Source organism: Dioscorea cayenensis, chromosome 12 (assembly GCF_009730915.1).
Source record: "Dioscorea cayenensis subsp. rotundata cultivar TDr96_F1 chromosome 12, TDr96_F1_v2_PseudoChromosome.rev07_lg8_w22 25.fasta, whole genome shotgun sequence".
Classification (NCBI taxonomy): domain Eukaryota; kingdom Viridiplantae; phylum Streptophyta; class Magnoliopsida; order Dioscoreales; family Dioscoreaceae; genus Dioscorea; species Dioscorea cayenensis.
The window spans coordinates 16,113,019-16,124,662 of NC_052482.1; positions in this window are offsets into that span (position 1 = coordinate 16,113,019).

The following is an 11,644-nucleotide window of genomic DNA, read 5'->3' on the forward strand; positions in this document are numbered from 1 at the left end:
GCATTTGACCATCTAGAATTCTTATCAACACAACAAAGCATGGCTAGGGTTGCAAGTGCAGAGGATCACCAAATTTGATGCATGTACATCGCTTTTGTTTTTTGTTTAGAATGGTGTATATTCTATCTCCTTTTGTGTTTTAAAGATACATGTGCAATGGAATGTCATATACTGTTGGAATATTTTCTTTTTTTTAATAGTAACATGGTAGATTGGATTCTGAAACATGTATGGTGGAACACAATTTTGTAAACTGGTATTTTCATACAAAAATGAAATTGCTTGCTATTTGAATGTAAATTTTTGTAACTTTTAATTGTGCAAATACTTTGCAGATTTTAATTGTGTACAGATTTGAAACATGTTTGGAGGAGCACAATTTTATAAATTGTTATTTTCATCATAAATGAAATTACTATTTGAATGTAAAGTTTTGTAACTTTTAATTGTGCAGATACTTTGCAGATTGTAATTGTGTACATATGGAGAAATTAATTGTGTGAAGTTGGAGATTGACATCATTCAAAATCAAATTATATGGAGAAACCAAATCATGTAAAGTGTGAAGTTTAATACATGAATGAAATTGGTAAAAAAAATAAAAAAATAGTAATTGCAGATTCCAAGAAATTGTGTGCTTTGGATTCAATTAGATAACTGAATATTCCAATTTAAAGTTTTGCAAAGATTAATTGTGCATATACATGTTAGATTGCAGATCTTATTTGTGTGAAGATGGAGAAATTATGTCAATATGGAATTTGACATCATCAAAACCAAGTTGTGTTTTCCACTTTATTCTACATAATGACATCATTGAAATCCAGAATATGTAGTTTAATCAAATTGATAAACACAAACTGGTACATGAAAACTAAGAAAAATACACAGCTCAACACCAAGTTGAGTCAAAGATAAATTTATCATTGGAATCCAAAATCACTACTTTTCAGCTTATTTATTAAGCAGAAAAGTTGAATACAAACTGTTACATATAACCAACTTAGATGTCACAGAGAAACAAAAAAACAAACAAAATACAACCAACTTAGGTATCATAGAGGAACTTATTTATTATATTTGTTGTATGCTTGAAGCTTGCAAAACCAAAAGGGCCACCTATGAAATTGAAACTAGATTGGACAATTTTTGATAGGGCTTCAGAGATGGTAACCTGAGAAGACTTCTCATGGCTTTGATGGCAAGGGTTCACCACCACAATGGATCGGCAAGCCATCATGACTGAAGATGGCAACTAGGGCATGATTGGTGACAGTGATTGGGCTGATTAAAGACTCCAATTAGGAATGATAATGGCGGTTATTGGGGAAACCAAAGATGGTAACTAGGGCATGATTGCCACGGTAGTTGGATATGAGGCAACTAGGGATGGTGGCTGTGATCGAACAATCTACTTTCCCTTTGTTAAAAGAGAAAAGCCAACTCAGCATTTGTAAATAGAGGGAAAGGCCAGCTCAGCTCAACAGCTACTTTTTTCCATTAAAAAAACCACGTCAGCACACACAAACGACAAAGAGAATGGGCGTCTGTGTGTGGACTAAGATTTTCCAGTTTAAAAAGTAAAGGGACTCAATCGGTGCAAGTTTTAGATAGAGGGACCAAATGGCCAGGTTTGAAATTGCAGAGGGACCAATCAGGGAATTCTACCTTAATTAAATAAATTCAGATAGAATCGTTTTGGGGAAGGGGGGGGGAATAGACAATGAGGTAAAATTTCATAGTTATGTAACTTATTTTAGCAATATATCATTAAAAAATATTTATTTGTATATATATAGAGGACCAGTCTACTAGGAATGTATTCGCAAATAACAATCCTATGGATAAACAATGTTAGCAACCATTGTAGAGTGTTACCCAGTCTCTCTTAGTCCATCTCTCTCTATCTCTTTTTAACGATTCCTCTCTTCTACTTTTTGTTATTTGCGAAAGCTCTGTGAACATCCGTGATGAACGTATATATATAGCATAAAGGTGTCATTATATATATATATATATATGTATATATATATATATATATTTTTCTTCTAATAATATACTCCTTTAGTTCTATTTACTTATTCACTTTAGCCACATCCATTAATTAAGGTAGTGTTTGGATGACAGTAATGGAGTAAGGGGGAATGAAGTAATGAAAGAGGGGGAAAGGAATGGGTAGGGGATGGTAATGAAAATGGTGTTTGGTTGGAGAGATAATTCATTGGGAATGGGAAAAGAAAAAGTGGGGTTATGCTAAGATTACATTTTTACCCCTTGTATAAAAAATGATATTTCTTATAAGTAATTATTATTTATAAAATAATTAAATATAAATATTTTTTTATTATTATTAATCAATGTTTAATTAGAAATTAATTTTAAATAGTTAATTTCATTCCATAACTAAATTTTTTTAATTAATTTCAAATAATATTTAATTGAAATAATTATTATTTCTAAAATAATTAAAACATAAATATTTAATTTATTATTATTAATTAAATTTAAATTAGTAATTATCTCAAATAACATTTTTACATTCCGTACTAAGAATTTTTTAATTAGTTTCTAATAATCTTTATTTTAAATAATCATTATTTATAAAATAATTAAATCATAAATATATATTTCATTATTATTAATTAATGTTTAACAAGGGCATAATAGTAATTTTGTGTTTCACAAGGGCATAATAAAAATATGAAGGGGAATACTTTATTACCCTGTGGGAATGTGTAAGTAATGGTTCTCCCAAGGGGGAACCATTACTTCCATCCAAACACACACTAATTGTTATCAAAAACTTATAAAGAATTGTATCAATACTTTATTATCTTGTGGGAATGTGTAAGTAATGGTTCTCCCACACACTAATTGTTATAAAAAACTTATAAAGAATTGTATCAACTTTCCAAAATTATTTATATTTAAAAACCCATTAAAATTTTATTAATTTTAATTATATTTTTTATTCTTTCTCTCAGCATTATATTTTAGTTTTTAAAAAATATAAAAAAATAGTCGTATATTAAAGATGAAAAATAAAATTAGAGAAAAAAAAATTTATTTAATGTTTCATAAATTTTTTAAATAAACATGTAAAAAAAGTTTTTAAAAATAAAACAGATAAAAAAAGAACTGAAAAAGAGTAATATTTTTCAAAAATTACCACACGTACGCAAGTTTATGAAATCCCAAATATTTTTTTTTGTTACCCTCAACCTCAATCAATCTCTATTCATAAAATTTTACTTTTCAATTCAAGCTCTTATGAATACTGTTGGCAGCAAACCACCCTCAAGGAACTATTTGAAATTCAAATTTTATATGAAAACACACTTTGACATTAATCTCAGTACTTCTAGCTCTTTAAAAAAAAGGGCCACAGTGAGCCTTGACTAAAGGTGGTTCATGCCCCCAAAAAAGACAACGCTAGGAGGAGATCTGTTGTTTATTTTATTTTATTTTATTTTTGTTCCACGGGTAGTGGACTATTGTTGTACCCTATTTTGTTGCTTTCCTTTTTGTTAATAATTGTGATTTATTCATTTTTTCAAAAAAAAATATTTTTTTTTCACTATATTTGTTCTTTTAATAAATAGGTGACAAGTAATTTCAATTTTTTTTTAAAAAATTAGAGATGTCCTACATAAAATACCCAAATATTAATATATTAAAAAACTGTTGGTATTTCTCCATCTCTTCACTTAAAAAAAAGTTATTTTCAAAGTAAAAAAACTAGAATGAAAAACATATGAAATTTTATAATTCTATTTTTTGTTGATAAATGTGAAAAAACCACGTGTCAAAATGGACACATAGAAAGAGTTGAACTCTATAACACTTTGCTTTTAATTTCTTTGAATTCACCTGCTCAATAGAATAAACACCTTATGTAAAAAATTTGGTATCAATAGACCAAATGATTGTTGTCAATTTTATAAAAATTTTATGAAAAAATATTACAAAGTTTTATAAATAATTTTTTCATATATATACTTACTTTTAATTCTATCCCCTAAATATCTCTACTTCCAAATTGATTTGTGTGAGGACATTTGGCCCTTTTTGATTCGTTGGGTTTGTTGGTTTTTATTTAAAATTGTAAAACCAAAGCATTATCAACCGCTTATCTCTATCTCTTCTACCATTAATACTTATGCTGGCCCACGTTAACATCCTTTAGATTCCCATGATTTAGTCAACGGGCCAATGAGAAGCTGGAAGCGATACAACGTACACATTCAATTTAGTTAACCGACCAATGAGAAACTGGCAGCGATAGGCCTTAAGTAGACTTGCGGGTGAGCATACAAGGGCACATTGAAAAGCCCCTCTAACCCTAGCTCTCTCTAATAGACCTGTCCAAGGACCGGGCTACCCGCCCAAACCTGAAGGCCCGCCTGAAAAATGGGAGGGCTTGGACATATATATAGGGCCCGATGTCCGGGCCTTGGACAAAAAAGAAGCCCATTTCAAAAATGGGCCATGTTTGGTTTTCATTGTTAAAAGCCCAGCCCGGCCCGAATTATATAATATATTTATTAATTAGTTTTGTATAAACTTATATATATAATGGTTTGAATTTCCATTGATTATTTGTTAATTAGTTTTGTATATACTTATATAATACATATTTATTATTGATTGTCATTGATTATAATGGTTTGAATTTTAGTTGTTATAATTGTATAAATATTTGCATTTGGTATTTTAATTTTTAAGTGTTTTGTTAAATAATATTTGGTCATATTCACATATTAATATTATTGTTAAGATTTTTATATAACTTATATATTATTTGATGAAAACCTATTTGGGTGGGCTTGGGCGGGCCTTAGGTAGAGATCATTAAATTTGGGCGGATTTTGGCAAGGGTTAAGGCCCAGGATTTTGGGCCGGGCCGGGCTTGGACAAATTTGAATTTTAGTAATTATGGATAAAACCCGGCCCGAACCCGGACCGGCCCATGGATAGGTCTACTCTCTAAGCTCTCAAACTGGCCGCCGACCCCGCAAACTCCAGCCCTTCGCTCCACTGTGTTTCAGATCGAATCTTTTTAGATGAAAGCGACCGCGAAGATAGAGCCTCTCAGGAGGATGAGCAATGATGGCTGAGAGAGCTGGAGAGGGTTTGTAGTGAGGGCTTGGAGATAAATTTATGGAGGGTTTCCTCTTGCTTAGGGTGACGGGATTTGGGCTCCTCTCTTTTTCGTTCTTTTTTTTTTCTTTCTCTTTGTGTTCTTTAATCTCAGCGGCGGAGATGATGATCTCTACACTGATAAGAACCCATCTTGAGCCCTTTTCCCAACTCTTGCACTGGTCTTCCTTCTTTTTTTCTTTAAGGTCATCTCTCTGACTCTCTCTATTTGCCTCTGAGGATTTTTTTTTTGAGTTTTTTTATGTTTTGATTTTCAAGTCTGTTGCTTTGAGGTTGTTGGTAGATCTGGGAAGGTAATAGATTTGTCTCTCTTTTCTTTATCTTTGGTTTTTATTGGATGTTTTATGCTTATTAATTTCACATTATGAAATGCATGTATTGTTTCTTTGCTTTTCATTGATTTTTTTTTTTAAAGTTTTTTTTACTTATATTCAATGTTATTGCAGATGATTCCATACCCAAATCCCGGACGGTGATGGCTCGCACAACCTTCGAGTTATCTCGCCAGATCGGGAGCCCTATTGTCAAACGCCCCCACGACCAGCGCATCGAGATCGAGAATAGCATCGGTGATCCAAAGAGCGAGTTAGAATCAAGAAAACTCTCAAGGCAGCGATCGGATCCTGTGGAGGCAAATGACCAAATGATCGAGGATAAGGAACTGTCTCAATCCTTTGTTGAAAGAGCTGCTCAATATGGCGATCTCAAGGCCCAGAGGATCTACGATGGGGACGGATGAGGAGCTAAGAAAACAACAGATCCTGGAGCTGGAGGTTTTGGCGAAGTGGATTGAGATGGTGAAGGAGCAATTGAATTGAAGCTGGCAGAGCTCAAATCCAACAAGGGAGGACGATGATGATGATGATGATGATGATGCTGCTGATGCTCACGTTTGGCGGCGTGTTTCCCTCCACGATCATTAATGGCCTCCATTAAGGGGCTGTTTGGTTGGCAGTAAGTAGAAGTAAGTAGGTGTGATGTAAGTAGTTTTACATGTAAAACTAACTTTTTGGTGTTTGGTTTGATGTAAAACTACTTTCATGTGAATTGACTTACCAGTAAACCCTCTTTTGCAGGATTTCAACTCACAACAAAAGTTGCTGTGAGTTGAAATCCTGTAAAAGTTATTGTTTACACTTACCTCCAAATATAAAACAAAGGCAGAGAAGAAGAGCTAGCTTGCAGCAGTGACATCCTCCACCGACTCACCGGTGACGGCCTCACAAACCTGAGCCTTTCTTGCAACGGTAACGGCCTCGCAAAGCCTCCGGCTCTCTTGTAGCGGTGATATCTCGCAAACCGTCGGGCTCTCTTGCAGCGGTGATGGCTCAAAAAACCATCGGATCTCTGGCAGCAGTAACGGCCTTGTAAAAGCAGCACTCATCGTGGTATGATCTGGCATGAGATGCTTAGATTTTTTTATTTCTTTTAAGTTTTCCATGGATTTTTTCAGGATCTTTTTGAATATTTTGACTGAGATATTGGATTTTTCTAGGCTCTTTTTGAATATTTTCAGTGAGATATTAGATTTTTATAGGATTTGATATATTTTGAGTTTTTGGAGATGATTAAGTTTGTTATGGTGGTTTTGATTGTTTAGTTTGGACTGATTGCATATTGTATATTTTTAGGGCATGGTTGTTTGTGATTTGGGATTTAAGTTATGAGTAGTTTTTAATTAAGATCTTGGTTGTATGTTATAATTGTTGATTTATTAGCTATTGATTAACTCTGTGTATGTGTGTAATTGAGAAAACACAAGCAAATTGGCCATTTTTTTTGGTAGATATTTGAAACTTATGAATGCCATACCAAACCTGTTAATAAACTAATATATCAAGATACAGTTGTGTTGAAGCTATTATGTGATTAAGACCATACGCTTATATGGATTGATGTCCATATTAGTGCTTCAGTTGTTTATTAGGAGGAGATGGAGGTGGTTGTGAAGTTGGGCATTGTTTGTTGTAGTTCTAGGCTAGAGACAAGGCCAAGTATGAGACAAGTGGCCAAGTATTTGAATGGAGACGAGTTTTTGAGTGATGGTTGGGTAGTTCAATTGTGTGAAAGTGATTCATCAATGGATTTGGGTTGTCATCATGGTTCTTCTAATCCTTATTCTACTAATCCTTCTACTAATCCTTCCACTTATTCACATGGAGTGGTTTCGTCTAGTTCTTTTTGGGGTTGGAGGTAGTTTTAGATTTGTTCTTAAAAGGTGGATGGATTGTTATTGTGTTTTTATTTATTAAGTTGTGTATTTTGCCATTATGTAAGATTAAATAAGATGTTAGGCTGTTTAAATGCATGTTTCTTTAATTGTTGAAACTGATTGATGTATTATTAGTGTCGTCTTGATTTACATTTTTTGGGTTGTCGTATGTACATATGTATATTATTACTTATATGTTTTTGATATTATTATTTGATAATCATTGATATAAGAACTTTATACATATATGTACATCAAATTTGAAAATAAGAAAACTATAATCTAGTTCATTAAAATTGTTAAATATTTAATATGTTTGGTGTGGACAGCTGTGACATTGATATTCACTAATAACGACCACAAACATTTGCATACTCTCATATTTTTTTAATAATGACCACAATATATATATATATATATGTATAAACCTATAGGCATATATATATATATATATATATATATAAACCTATAGATATATATATACCTATAGTCGCAAGATATATATATATATATATATATATGTAAAGCTTTGTTTCATAGGATCATGTTTGCATGAATTTGACGGGTGAGTTTGAGCTTGCATGCATGTGATTAAGGGAACGTATAATAATTATAAAACTATGATATCATGAATGTATAGTATAATAATTATTAAACTATGATATCAAAGGGAGTTTGAGTTTGAGTTTGCATGCATGAATCTGACAGATGTCTGTTAATTTTGAACTTCTGCTGTTCCTTTAGACATGTCATGCTAAGTTATATTTTAGTTAGCTTCATCATAACCAAAGGCTGCAAATTCCTGTCAAATGCATTCGTGGATTCCAGAGGAATGGTTGCATTCTAATCAGGCTCAACTCCCTTTGATTTATCAAATTTTGGCATATGGATGGGATAGATTAAAACATGAATTTATGCAAAAAAAAATTAAAGGCAGTTACTTTATTAAAAATTTATCTAAATTTTTGGCTACCAAGGTGATCATTGGAAATGATTTATAAAATCTAAAAGATAAAGATTCCTTCTGAGAGGATTATTGATATGTGGGAGCTTCATGATTGAAGCGTATGCTCTTTTGAGGTTAATAATGCGTTGTTTTTCCCACGGTTGCAACATTTAAGGGGTGTTTGATATGGGAATTGATCTAAAATTAGAAAATGCATATTTAATTTTTATTTTCGCGCTATGTCCTCTTTGATTCTAGGGCATAAGATTTTTATATTTTATATTTTTAACTATTTTTGTGTATTTTATTAAATCATGGTATTATTTGTAATAGTGGATTTGTTTGTTTATAGATGAGTACAAATTTTGAAGATGAATATGTTGTAGTTGCCTCCGCTGTGTTTGTTAGTATTTTAGCATTAATATGGTATAGTGGAAGAAGACTTAATTTGCCATGAGAGCCTTACTACAATAGGGATGAACAACGCACAAATTATATTTCAAGAATTATATGTAGCTCAGATGCAGCTAGTATTTCGATTCTAAGAATGAGACGAGCATCATTTTTTGGACTATGTGATATATTAAAGACGAAAGGGTTATTATGAAACACTTTACATGTAAGTGTTGAAGAGCAAATGGCCATGTTCTTTCACATTGATGGACATAATGTGAGAAATAGAGTTGTTGGAATGAATTTTTTACGATCTGGAGAAACTGTTAGCCGATATTTCCATCATGTGTTGCATGCTATTGGAGAACTTCGTGCTGAGTTAATCGTACCACCTAACACAAGTACTAGTTCGATCATAGCACGAGATTCAAGATTCATGCCACACTTTAAGGTAAAAAAAAAGATTATTTATGATTAAATTGGCAAGAAGAATTACTAAGGCTACTAATTTTTCGTTAACAAATAGGATTGCATTGGAGCACTTGATAGTACACATATTCATGCCTCTGTTTCTAATGATATTGTGGCACGTTTTCGGGGGAGAAAACCTTATCTCACTCAAAATGTATTAGCTGCAATTAATTTTGAATTACGATTTATGTATGTGCTAGCCGGTTGGGAGGGCTCAGCTCATGATGCACTTGTCCTCTGGAATGCTTTGGAGAGAGAAGATGGGCTTATAGTGCCCGAAGGTATCATACCATTCTATAAAAATTAAAATATTTAACCTAATACAATTAGGTAATAACTTGTAACTTTTTTATTTTAGGGAAATATTACCTTGTTGATGCGGGATATTCTACACGACCGGGTTTTATAACACCTTTTCATGGTGCCCAATATCATCTTAAGGAATTTAGTGCAGATTCTCCATCAAATAGTAAAGAATTGTTTAACTATAGACATTCTTCGTTGCGTACGTCAGTGGAACGAGCCTTTGGAGCGTTGAAAAACCGTTTCAAGATCTTGACTTCTAGGCCATTTTTTTCTTTTGAAACACAAATAGATATTGTGATCGCATGTTGCATTCTACATAATTATATTCTACAAGGAGGTAGTGACATGTACGTACCAAACCTTGAAGAATGGGAACCTAATCCAAATTTGCGTGAGATAAGAACACAATCCCAAGTCTATGAAGTTACAAGAGAATGGTTCGGAATACGAGAAGCAATCATGAATGACATGTGGAGTAATAGATGAAACTAACTTTTTATATTGTAGTGCTTTTGTTTTTTTTGTTTTTAAAAACATGTGTAACTTCATTCAATATTTTATTGCTCTTATGATTGTACATTTTGATGTTTACTTGTATGATACAAAAATATGTGTAACTTTTTCTATATATGTTTATTTACAAATTATTGTTTCCCCTTGCCTTTAAAGATGAGTATGTTGTTGTTTGTGAGTGTATTGTCTTCATTGATTTTAATAAATATTTATATTCATAAATAATTGTTTTCATGCTAATTACTTATTGCAGATGAAATCTCAAGATATGACACCAGAAATCCATAACTTGGCTGGGAAGAAAGCATCAACTAATGTCCGATGGACTGCAATGATGACACCTTTCATGTTAACATCTCTTGTTGAGCAAGCGAATCTTGGCCTTAAATCTTATAAGGGATTTAAGAATGTTGCTCTCAACGCAATTGCAAGAGCTATTAGTGCAAGGTTCAACCTAACTGTAAGTGATATACATGTCAACAATCGTCTTTAGCATGTAAGAAAAATATGGTTAATTATTAAGAAAATTAAGAGTTTAAGTGGTGTGTCATGGGATGATGTGGTGAAAAAAATAGTTATGGGGGAAGAGGAATACCAAATATACATACAGGTAAGTCATATATTGTGGTTAACGATTAATAGTTCATATTACATTTTGCACATTAACCCTAATTGTAGAATGTAATGTTTTTTATATAGGCACACCCCGGAGAGGAGATTTATATCAATAAACCAATACAAGATTATGATGAAATGACCATTGTATGTGGAAATGATCAAGCAACAGGGTCTTTTGCAAGAACAGGTGCTCAAAGTGCTAGGAGCCTAGGTGCATGCATGGATCAACCACCAACATCACCGGTAATTGATCTTCACAACCAAACACAAGGATTTTATGATTTTGATGACTTTGCACCAAGTGAAACTTCTACTAATAACACACCAACGACTCCAACTTCCTCGGCTAAAAAAGGTAAAAAAAGAGCGAAGCATGCTAACGCGGATGAAGAAATCATGCGAGATGTAAAGTTTGAACTAGGAAGAATTGCTTGATGAAATCATGACTTTGAGTGCTCACTATAGTGAGCACGACCTTGGACGAGCATACAACTATTTGCTCCAAAATCTTCCTTTAGCAAATGGATTTATGAATAAAACCCATTCTCTTCGGTGTATTTGGATGGATGACTTTCTTGATCGTTTAAGGGATGATCGCCGAGCATGAGTTAAATTGGTCAAATATTACGTTGTGCTTTGTTTGTTGTTTGGACAATATTATATTGTATTGTATTTTGTCATTTGCACAATTAATGTTGTATTTTATTTTGTCGTTTGGACAAATGTATTTCTGTATTTTAGTTTGTTGTTTAGACAAGTATTATATCATGTTGTATTTTATTTTGTTGAACTCATGGACCAATGTTGTATTTTGTTTTGTTGAACTCATGAACCAATGGTATATTTTGTTTTATTGAACTTATTATGATGCTAAATTTGTACTAATGTTGTATTTTTTTTTAGGATGTTAAATTTTGAATGAATGTTTAATGGTGCATTTAATGTTATATTTTGTTTTGTTGAACTTATTAATGGTGTTTATTTAATCAAATTTTGTAGCATATGTAATAACATGATTATAAAAA